Here is an 11,772-nt window from a genome sequence, read left to right as displayed (position 1 = left end):
CACAGGCCAGAGGTAATTCCTCTCATAAGGAACTTGGGGAAATAAGAAATAATGCACGGTTACATCAATCAAGGTGTTTGGCACAGCGGCCTGAAAAACTGTGGGCGCCTGACAATTGCAAGCTGCTGGCAGCTAGAAGAGCTTCTGCTCCCAGCGACTGTTGGGCTTTCGGCTTGTTCTTCTTAAAGCACAACAGAGGGCCAACAAGTGTGTGTGTGTGCGCGCGCGCGTGTGTGCATGTGTGTAGGGAAAGGGGGCAGGGATCATCACTCCCTAAAGGATTTAGGCGCCCTTGACTACAGTGAGAACATCATATCTGAAGTGGGAGATTTGACTGCAGGAGACCGAAATGTCAGAAAAGGTCATTGGAATGAGAAGTAGATATCAACACCAACTGCTTAAGCAATAGGACCCAAGGAGTAGGAAAGGGGATAGTCTCACTAAACACTTGGTGACCACGGATTCAGACGTCATGGGCCATCACGGAGTGGACATCACTGAGGCCATTGGCTCGCATGCAGAGCACACTGCCAGTGTACTTGAAGGATGCGGCCTCCAGTCATGTCACCCACCTCTGCTCTGCCACCTGGGAGAGACCAGAGAGGACCACATGCTCACCCTGAACACTTTATACCTTGCGCTAACTCAGATCCAACTGAAGGAAAGCCTGAGGAACCTACATGAGCCAAGTAAGCCAGACTGCATTTGTGACAGGACTAAAGAATGCAAAAAGGCTAAGCCCAGGGAAAAAGTCCAAGAAGCGTCACTCAACCAGGAGAGGTAACGTATCAGTAAAAGTTGATGGATGCTGTCAAAGCAGCCAAAGGCGAGGAAGCCAGCACCCTGGTCTCATCCCAGACAGAAGCGGTGGCAGAGAAGGTGCAGACCATGACTGTGGGAATTAAGGCAGCTTGACGTGGATTTTAACTTTCCATGGGCTGTTAAGGACCTCACAGAAGCAAATGCATCTGAGAAGTCTGAGGACTCCCAGATGCCCAGTTCAAGGACCATCTTGTCTGAGGACTACTACCGGGTACCTCTCAGCTCCTCACACAGTGGGTAGCCCTGGGCTGGTGAGGTAACAGGTGATACTAAATGATGGAGAACTTGAAGACTTCATAAAGCCTGTGACTTCAGGGTAGAGGGACTGAAGTGTCTGGAAGAGAGCAAATCATGTAGATGACGTTATTAGGGCAGAGTTCTGGTAATGTCTGCATGTTTTTTGCCCACAGATCTTTTCCCCTCATGTGTTTTAAAAGTACTGGATTCCTAAAAAAGAAATCACTAAATGTAAGAGTTTTCTAGGTGAAAATGTCTCTTGTAGGTGGTAGAAGTGGTAAGCTATTGGTCACAGTGTTCATGAAGACGCCATTTCTTCTGCTGTAGTGGGCATTGGTGGAGTCCAGGCAATGTGCTTTTGCTCTGAAGGAACCAAGAAAGCACAGGGTGAATGTGGAGCTTGCACAGTTTGAGCGGATTATCTATTCCTAGGAAGGGTCCTTACTCAAGAACATGGACTCTCACACTCCAGCGGTCTGGAGAAATGACCCCAGGCTGCTGTCCAGTGAACTACAGTAGTCATAATCAGGACTGAGGTACTCTTCCTGAGGTGTAAGCCTCAGCACTGCAGCTGTGTGTGTGTGTGTGTGTGTGTGTGTGTGTGTGTGTGTGTGTGTGCACATGCATAAACGCTGGCTTCCGAAGAAAGGAAGAAAGAAAGGAACGAAGGAAGGAAGGGAAGGGGGATGGGAAGATGGAGGGAGAACTAGCCAGGTGCTTTAATGGGTAAGTGTGGCCTGGTCAACTCTCACCCTGAGCTGGATTCCGGTGACTTGGTGGTGGAAGGAGGGAGTCAGTTCCCACAAGTTGTCTTGTAGCCCCCACACATTGGCTTAGGTACCCTCCCCAATAACGTTCACTTTAGAGAATAAGCAAATCTGTAACTATATCTGTATCTATACAGTTCATTCGAAACTAGATTTGTAAGGTTTTTCTTTTGTGTGTGTGTGTGTGTGTGTGCAGGTTCCTTTGAGCCTTTAGTAGGTTAAAGAGCACTGTAAATACCTAAAAGCAGGCTGTAGCGTGCATCTTGTCACAAGTCAGTTCTACCAAGCAACCTAATGCTGTCACAATGGTGTTCAGTGGGGCTCAGTTGGAGAAAATACACTTCTCACTTTTTCAAAAACAACACTGAACATCCTGGGTGGTCTTCTCACCTTGGTTCCTCAGCTGACAATAAGGATTGGTTTGTTTCCATTTGAATTTGTGGGAAATGAAGGCATGTTCTCTCTGAGAGACAAGAGACCAGGCAGAGGGTAGATGTAGAAATGGCAGCAAAGGCAAAATGCAGCCATTTTGAGACCTTCCCAGAGCCCCTCTTGCTAAGGAGCAGGAAAGAGCCCAGGCTGTTTCCAGAGTTCAGTTCATCTCCAGAAGTTTCCGGCCTTCCCTCTCCACTGGGCACACCTCAGTCAAGTACTGGAATTCTCTGTCTGTCTGCTGCCTCCCTTATTCCCTCTCTCCCTCCCTCTCTCCCTCCTTCCCTCTCTTCTTTTCTTCCTTTTTTTCTTTTTTTCCCTCCTGTGACAGGATCTCACGTAGTCCAGGATAGTCTCAAATTTACTATGTAGCTGGGATGACTTTGAACTTCTGTTCCTCCTGTTTCTACCTCACCGGGTCTGGAACTGCAGACAGGTATCACTTTCCACTCATTGTCCTTACAGCAATTAATTTGATACACTAATCTCATCTTGTCATAACCACCTCCCAACCATTGACCCTGTTTTAATGTCTTCTCATGTTTTTTATTGCATGGCCAGAATTCTTAACTGAAGCCGTGTGCCCTCTGCCTCTATTGCATCCCCGACTCTATATCACCCAAGCTGTTGCTTTCTCCCTTCACAATGGCTCCCTTCACTGCCTGACTGTTGCTACCTGCCTGTCACCACCTGCCTGTCACAGGCCATGGCTTTTGCTACCGTCTTTGCCTTGTCTTTCTTTAGCCTTCAGTTCAGCAGTTATCTCCTTCAGGGGTACTTGTCTGCATCCTTGGCTGGCTTGGATTTCCCTCTAACAGGCCTCCATGCAACCATGGAGCTCTTCTTTGTACTTAGGGCAAACAGAGGCATCAGTTTCTGTACTCGTATGATGAGTGGCCACCTTCCGCACTAGACTGGCTCATTGCATGTTCCATGAAGACATGTTGGATTTGACTCATTGTGACATCCCAACTGCTTAGCATGTACCTGTTTTAGCATGTGGCCCAATCTGTTCTTGAGCTCACTATGGAGCCAAAGATGACCTTCAACTCCTGCTCCTTTTCTCTAACTCCCAAGTCCAGAGTTTACAGGCCTGTGCCTTCACCCTCTGCTGTTGATAGCGTATCCATCCATGGGATTTTCCTTTGATATCAGCTACCTGATTTTTACCCTTTCACATACTTGGGAGTATCTAAAACTCAATCACTTATTTATCTTATTGACTCCACAAAGGTTCACAGATAGCAGTAGAAGGCCAGATCTGTCTAGTTGGAAGAATAAAAATTCTCTGATTCCACGACTAGTACTGTGAGGGGGTGGTTGTATGCATTCTGCATTTCTAACAATTGCTTTGAAATGAATAGCAGAAGTAGAGGCAGCTTCAGGTAGCAGGAGGCTGATGTCACTGCTGAGAAGGCTCTGTAGGGATGATTCATGCCTCTGTCGGTAACACTCCTTCCCCTTCCCTGTCTCTGGTGAGCTGTCTGGGCAAGGCTTCCAGAGAAGTGGTGGGGACTTGCAAGGGCTCCTCTACAACCCAGGGGAAGTTCTTGGGGCTGGGACACATGCACATTGCATTCTCTCATAGTGACTGTCCTTAGTCCCAGGTTGGAAGCAGCCTGCACTGTGATTTCAGCGGAGTGAGGCTTGAGGCTTCTTTATGGCGGGCAAGTTTTAGGGTGAGCGAAAGCAGCTCAAAGTCTTAATTCCGTTTTATCTTGGGAAGCCTCATTAGTGATCAGAGCTGGCAAATAATGCCTTGGAACCAGCTGATAAGACATTTTAAGAAGCAACCAAAAGAATCTGGAAATTGTTCTGTGCCTTATGTTTCAACTCTTTCTGGTCATACCATAATATGTGAACCTTTTCTAACTGGCAGATACAGAGATTGACTCCCCATATCATCTCTGCTTGTGAGAACTGTTGAGTAACTGGTTGCTCACTCATCAGAGGGTTGGTTAATATTCAGAGCTGTTGATGTTACTCTCAAGGACAAGCCAAGAGCATTTGCTGGATGCTCATCCTGAGAGGAAGCTGTTGTAATAGGAGCGGCGGGGCTGTGTCCCCGGCACCCGGCCACCAACATGGCTAGCTTATACCCAAAATAATTACACGGAAACTGTATTCTTTTAAACACTGCTTGGCCCATTAGTTCCAGTCTCTTATTGGCTAGCTCTTACATATTGATCTAACCCATTTCTAATAATCTGTGTAGCCTACAAGGTGGCTTACTAGGGAAGATCTTAACCTGCATCTGTCTGGAGTGGGAGAATCATGGCGACTTTCTCTCCACTTCTTTCTCCCAGAAGTCTGTTCTGTCTACTCCGCCTACCTAATTTTCTGTCCTCTTAAAGGGCCAAGGCAGTCTCTTTATTTAACCAATGAAATCAACACAAAACAGCAGACTCCCACATCAGGAAGCTCTCTGGGAACTGAGTAGACACCCTCCATTTGGCAGGGATGCTTCTGTGGTCTGTCCCCAAACACACCCACCTCCCTCAGATTTAACTGCCTGAAGAGGAAGCAGGAAGCACCATGAAGCCTCACATTTGCTTGAGTAATGGGTAAATGGTAAACAGATAGCATTATGACCCTGAAGGAGAATATACTGTGTGCGTGTAACCATGCTTCTGGGTTGGCCTTGATGGAATAGCAATGACAAATCTAGCTGAACCACTTCAGGCTCTCTCTTAGGAACCTCAAAGTTCAGCTTGTGATTTCAGGTGATTTTTTCAGCAGCGCCCCCAGTGGATGAAGCAGTGATTTCAGGTGATTTTTCTCAGCAGGGCCCCAATGGCTGAAGAAGCAGATCTTAAACAGAAGGATTTGTTAAAACTTGGAATGGTGATGTGGAAGCTCAAGCCTTTTGTCAGGGAGTGGAGGGGGGCGATGGAGGGGTGGGAGGGGGGGCAAGGTCTTATATTCACGAACTCCTTGTGCAGCCTAGGATGAACTTGAGTCTCTGCCTACACCTGAGTCCTGGATCATGACATTTTCATCTATGAAATGGGAATGTAATTCTCTTCTGACATCTAAAATGCCGAAGGAAATGACAAACTAAACTAACATAAACCATTTTTGCAAATAGAAAACTCTGATATGAACATTGTGTTTGACCTTGTGCAGCCTGCAAAGGGAACTAATGTGGATGCAGAAAGGTATTACATTTATATGGTTTAAAGTCAGTAGGCTTTTCTTCCTGTGCGAATTTTAATTTAAACCTGAAGATTTATGGGAGGAAATGCCTGGTGGGGCACAGAGAGTACAATTATTTGAGAGGAGAAAAATATTAATACTACTTTATTTTCAAAAATTACCAAGCACCTGTCCTCAGAAGTCTCAGTTAGGTCTAGAGAATGCTGCCTGCTGTCCAGGGAAGCAACAGACTCCTTCCTCTGAGCCTACTGTGTGAGATGAAGATAAAGCATGGGGTGACTGCTATCCCTCAGATCCCAGAGATGCTTATGGAATTTTCGCCAGCAAAAGGGAACATGGGAAAATCCCTCTGTACTGTTTAAATGTTCCTACTGAGCTTGGCAAAGGAGAGCGTAAATTCTCATCTTTTCTGTTAACCGTACTGATTCCATGTCTAATCGTGTCATGTGCACACCGACCAAAGCTCAGTCACTGAATCCTAAATAGAAGGGGAGGGTGCCTGTAAGCCAGACTCACAGGGTGGCATGATGGGGAGAGAGAAGCACAGGATGAGTCCACAGCCAAGGAGAACCCTGAGCACCACGCTCCTTGTACCAAGTTCCCCTCACCCTCACACAATGTTGATTGATTCAAGAGCTCTGCAGTTTTGTTTCCACTCAACCTCCACCATTGTGGTTGTCTGAATGGAACCGACTCCCGTAGGCTCAAACGTTTGAATACTTGTTCCTAGTTGCTAGAACAGTTTGAGAAGGATTGGGAGGTGTGGCCTTGTTGGAGGAGGCATTGAGGTTTCAAAAACCTGTGCCTTTTCTAAATAGCTTTCTCTACCTTGTGGCTGTGTCTCCAGGTGTGAGCTCTGAGCTACAGCTACATCACTATGCCTGTCTGCCTGGGTCATGCTCCCTATCTGATGGTCGTGGACTCTAACAGTCTGAAACTGTAAACTCCAAATAATTTTTTTTTTACTTTTATAAGCTTCCTTGGTCACGGTGTCTTATCACAGCAACAGAAAAGTCACGAAGATAATGATTAGTGATTCATGATCACCACACAAGTGGTGCACAGATATCATGGGAAGAGAAAGGTACAGTAAAGCAAATAGCAGAGTGGAACTTCTATGCACTGCAGCCAGGGCAGCTCAGTCTGCAGGTGGCTTGCACCAGTTTGTATTCCCAGACCTGGGGTGTAGGGGGTTAAAACTGGGGAAAGCTACTGTCTGGCAAAGGCAGCAGAGGCTTTGGCACTCTTGATGCACAGGAGAGGGGACTTCCAAGGCCCAATTTTAGAGCTAATATGTGTAGGCTTTTAAAATCAAAAGACATCTTTTTAAGGTTGCATAGTGAAATTTGACTTTTCACATGCAGAGATTAAGCATTGAAGCAGTCTCATCCTTTTTACATTTATTTATTGACCTCTTTCTCTGTGTGTGTGTGTGTGAATGGGATAGATAGACAGATAGATAGAAAGATGGATAGATAGACAGAGAGACAGACAGATAGATAAATAGATAGATAGGTAGCCAGAGAATGACTTTCATGAGTCTGTTTTCTCCTTCCAGTGTGTAGGATCCAGGGAGCAGACAACCCTCACCTCTGAGTCATGGCACTGGCCAAGGGTCATTTACTTGTCCTCATTCCATCCTCTGCGATGCTCAGGGCCAACCCTTTCCTGAGGTCTGTCATCACAGGTTGATTTAACCTGGTCTTGAGCTTCAGCTAAACGGAGCCTTAAGAGTGGAGACTCACCTGTCTTTCCTTCCCGCTTTGCATCTCTTAAGGAGGAGGGAGCCCTTTCCTTTTCCCCTTTCCTTTGGTGCTTACATTCCTCTGAGAGCCACATTAAAAGGATATGCAGATTCTATGAGGAAGTCTATAGAACAAGTACCAGACAGCAGCAGTTCCTAGGGAATTAGCGACCCTGTGTCTGGGACTAAGTCAGCCTATTTTCTTGCTTAGATTTTACAGCATGAGGCTCTTAGGTCACCTACTGCGGTTGTGCCTTTCCCCCAGCCTTGCAAAGGTGGCCTTTTGTTCCCAAAGAGTCACAGAGCTGCTACTAGCTACATCACAAAGTGTTTAAGGTTGTGATTGAAATTTAGAAGACAGCATCCAATGTCACCTTTGATGATCTAAAATTGCACACAAGGTAACTCGGGGCTCCCTGCAATAGACAGCCCACAGATGCGCGCTTCTGGATTGTGCCCTCCTAGGGTCTCGCTGCAGTCGACTGATGTTATTAAACCTCCAGCCAGGACCCTTCTGAGAAGGATGCCTGGGCTCTAAATAGCAGCGTTCTCAGGGACATTGTGACCCGGTGCCACCACACAATTGAATCTCTTTCATTTTATAGAAAATCTGAGACTCTCTATTATTAAACTGACAAGAATAGCAGTATGGATTTTTCCTTTTCTGCTTTTTGCATTCCAGGGGGCCAGGGGCTGTGCTTCCTGAGTTTAACAGGAACATGAGATTCTGGCCAGTTAATGAGATAAAGGATGCACAGCCAACTTACAGATGCCACACAGCAAAGGAGCACCAAATCCCTAAGTATGGTGCTCTTGAGCCTGCTCTCTGCTGCCTTTATCTCTCCTTTCTGTCTCTCTCTCTCCCTCTCTTAAATGTGCATACGTATGTATACACGCACGTGTCCATGTGTGTGCAGATGCATGTGCAGGCCAGAATTTACTTTAACGGTCACTCTTTAGCTGCTATCCACCTTGCATTTGAGACAGCATCGCTTTTTGACCTGGAACTCGCTAGGCTCACCAACCGCTGAGCCCAGGGCACCTGTGGGTCTCCATCCCCTCAGCATTGTGCTTATAAGCATGGACCACCACTTCTGTGTCCTTTCCTTTCCTTTTTATTTAGTTTTTCTTGAGACTGGGTTTCTCTGCAGCTTTGGAGCCTGTCTTGGATCTTGGATCAGGCTGGTCTCAAACTCACAGAGATCCGCCCTGCTCTGCCACCTGAGTGCTGGAACTAAGGGCATGTGCCACCATCGGTTGGCAATTTCTGACTTTTTTAAAAACATGGGTTCTGTCTTAGTTAGGGTTTCTATTGTTGTGAAGAGACACCATGAGCATAGCAATTCTTATAAAGGAAAACAATTAACTGGGACTGTCTTAGAGTTTCAGAGATTTAGTCCATTATCGTCATGGTGTGACATAGTGGCATGTAGGGAGACATGGTGCTGGAGAGAGACCTGAGAGTCCTGTGTCTCCATCTGCAGGCAGCAGGATGTGAAGTGTCTCGCTGGTGCAGCGTGAGCATATGTGTGACTTCAAAGCCCACACCCACAGTGACATGCTTCCTCCGACAAGGTCACACCCCGTAATAGTGCCCTCCCTTTGGGGGTCATTTCCTTTCAGACCACCACAGGTTCCAAGGCTGGAACCCGAGTTCAGACTCTCATGCTTGCATGACAAGCACTGTATGGCCCAGCCACTCCCCAGCACCACCTCACTCCTTCACTTTTTAAACTGTGAAATAAATACGCTTGAATATATATTTTTGCTCTGCAGAGAAGCAGCCCCAAATAGCCCACCATAAGTACTTCACAACTACCGTGCTACAAGTACCTCAGAACTACCGTGCGAGAAGTGCTGACTGTATGTGCAGCACAAATACTTGCCTGCTCTATTTGCATCAAGCCCCACTCAAAGTGGTGGTGAATTTGAGGCCTGGGGAAAGACATGTAGCTGCTCTGGGGTGGGGGTAGTGGCTGGGGAGCCACCTACTCTTAGGGACACAGTGCTGCATTGCATGGACTCACTAAAACATGCCTTGAAAGAGTGCCCATTACCTCCTGGAATGTCTGGCTATTGAAATGTCGTTTTCTGTAAGTCTGATGAACTAACTGATGCAAACATCAGAAAGAAGGAACTGGAGAAAGTTAAGGTGCAGAGAAGTGAAGCCAGCGTCAGGTTTGGTGGGAATGGTCCTGGACTGGGAAGCTAATCAAGGGCAGAGAGGGCAGGATTGCAGTCACAGGGGTAGAAATTCCATCACTCTGCTCAGCTCACTGTGCTTGGCACACAGGTAGTGGACAAAGCCAGGGACCCAGCGGGGTTAAAGGGATTATTCAAATTATTATTATTTTTTGGCTACAAGAGATAGACAATGATCTTATTTTTCTTTATTAACTCAGAATGAGAACTTGCTTTTTGTTTTTTCAGTCCCAGTGAAAATGAATCTAACGTCTGCCTCTAACGGTCAGACTTTACCACATGGAGTGAGTGATGGCTCTTTCATTCAGTATCATTAACTTTAAGTTGTATTGGATGGGTTTCATTTTTATATGAGTAACCACTGTAAAAAACACAAAGGTTCCCCTTATGTCTATTCGAGAGCCTAGAGTAATGTAATATTTAAAGCTTAAGTTTCAGTTCAGAGCAGAGCCGTGCTCAGCCCCCAGGGAAAGAATGGAACTTTATGTCTCAGAAGGTTTTATTTTGTCGGTTTGAGAACACACTGAGATCAGGGTAAAGAACCATTCAATTTCTTTCTCCCAGACTTTGCCCAAAGTGCTTCTAACTTTTGGATGGATGAGGGGTCTCTCTTTTCTCTGACAGTCACCGTGTTAGGATTCCTGACCAGCCTAGGCCTCTGGAGGAGGCAGCAGCATAGAGCTTTGGCCACTTTCCCAGGAATTTATGGAAGCCCTTATTTGCATGTGTGAAGTTCTGCCTCATCCAGTCCAGGAGGTTTCTGGAATGATCATGATGATAGATTTGACTTATCCGATTACTCTGTTTGGGGAATAAACAGATTTGCTTGAATCCAAGCAACCGCTGCTGTGGCTGTAGAGAAGAGGACCTGCGGGCTGGAGTTCAGTTCCCAGAACCTACATGTCTGTAGCTCCAGCTCCAGAATACCTGGTACCCTCCTCTGGTCTCTGTAGGCACCTGCACACACGAGGCATACACTAGCATACACATAAAACAGAAGCAAAAATATTTAAAAACAATAAAGGACAAAGGAGGAAAAGGAACTCAGAAAGCATTTTTCATAATACCCAAGCATTGCTGCTATTGTCCTATTATTTTTGAGTGTGAAATAATTTCTGAATTATTTTGTAATAGGAACTTTGCATTTTAAGTAATTTTTTATGGATTATTCATTTATACTCTAGATTAATATTTTTTAGAAAAAATTTCACGAAATTCTGAGGTTCGATTGAAAGAAAACACCATTGGAGGAGGTTTTATATTCTTTGAGGGGTACAGCGGAAACGCCATCAGAGGAGGTTTTAAAGTACTTTGAGGGGTGCAGTCTGCTAAACTGAGCTCAGTACTAAGTTACAAAGAAAGAGGAGGTTTTTTCCTCCTATGTCCATTTAAAATAGAACAATGAACACAGTTAAATGATTTCCTTTAACCATCTAGACCTAGGGAACTGATTTGTGCTTGACTGATACAGACTGCACAGTCTGCTTCCATGAAGGCGTTTGCTTTGGGAGGAGTGTCCTGGTCCTTGCTTGGCCTCTCGGAACCATCTCACAGTCTGCAGGGAGGGTATCCACTTATGATGGGAGTTTGGGCCTGCCAGTCTGTCCCTGTAAACCCTGCTGTCAACAGTCCCTTGTTCAGCCCTTCACTGATGTTCTCCTTATTTTTTTCATATTCATTTTCTAGTCTGTTCTCTGTAACAAGGACCTTTATGTACATTTAAGCAAAACGCAGAAAATAGTTATAAATAATGAGGCTCTAGGGTGTGGCTACTTATTGTAATAGCCATAATATTAGGATGTGGAAAATAAAAACCCCCATGAGATGCAATAAGCAATCAGCTTATTAGGATCTAGCTAATTGCTCACCCCAGGGGTTGAAACAAATAAACAGTGAGACCCTGTCAAATCTCCAACATCTTTACTGTGCCCCTGTGAATTCCGATAGTCGTAGGTTAACAAGCATTCAAAAGGAAATCAAGTCTTTAACGTGCTTATCGACAGCTGTGGTTATCTGTGCACTCTCATGCTAAAAAGAACCATAAGATATTTCTGACATTCATAATACTGAAGTACCGATTACTTGACTCATCTTAACTAATCAGAAGCTTAGGATTTCTTGGTCGCCTTGGGTTTTTATATTATGGACACGAAATATTTATTGAAACTTGAAAGTTTAGGTTGCGTCTGTGATATTTCTGTTTTTAATAAGATGGGAAATAAGACCTAGTGCTACTCAGTGGCCATCTGGGAACGCCAGAGATAATTTAGGTGAAATGACTATCAGTACAGCTCTGGTGTTCTGTCACTGCGGTTCCGGTGTTCTGTCACTATGGTTCTGGTGTTCTGTCACTATGGTTCTGGTGTTCTGTCACTATGGTTCTGGTGTTCTGTCACTATGGTTCTGGTGTTC

This window comes from Microtus ochrogaster, chromosome 6, assembly GCF_000317375.1.
Source record: "Microtus ochrogaster isolate Prairie Vole_2 chromosome 6, MicOch1.0, whole genome shotgun sequence".
Lineage (NCBI taxonomy): Eukaryota > Metazoa > Chordata > Mammalia > Rodentia > Cricetidae > Microtus > Microtus ochrogaster.
Note: the sequence above shows the minus strand (reverse complement) of the source record.